The sequence below is a fragment of the Brassica oleracea genome, chromosome C9 (assembly GCF_000695525.1).
Source record: "Brassica oleracea var. oleracea cultivar TO1000 chromosome C9, BOL, whole genome shotgun sequence".
Classification (NCBI taxonomy): Eukaryota; Viridiplantae; Streptophyta; class Magnoliopsida; order Brassicales; family Brassicaceae; genus Brassica; species Brassica oleracea.
Genome location: NC_027756.1, coordinates 46720722 through 46720945, shown reverse-complemented (window position 1 = coordinate 46720945; position 224 = coordinate 46720722).

Below are 224 nucleotides of genomic sequence, written 5' to 3'. Positions count from 1 at the left end.
TAAATGAGGCTGGAGATCTTGGTGGAAGAGCTGCCAAAACACCTCTAGAGGAAGGATACAAAGTGATGCGTGAGGGGGAGATTGAAGACAAGTCATATGAAGATGTAAATCACTATAGGAGAATGGTGGGAAAACTCATTTATCTTACCATTACCCGACCAGATGTATGCTTTGCAGTAAACCAGGTAAGCCAACACATGGAAGCTCCCAAGGTACACCACTGG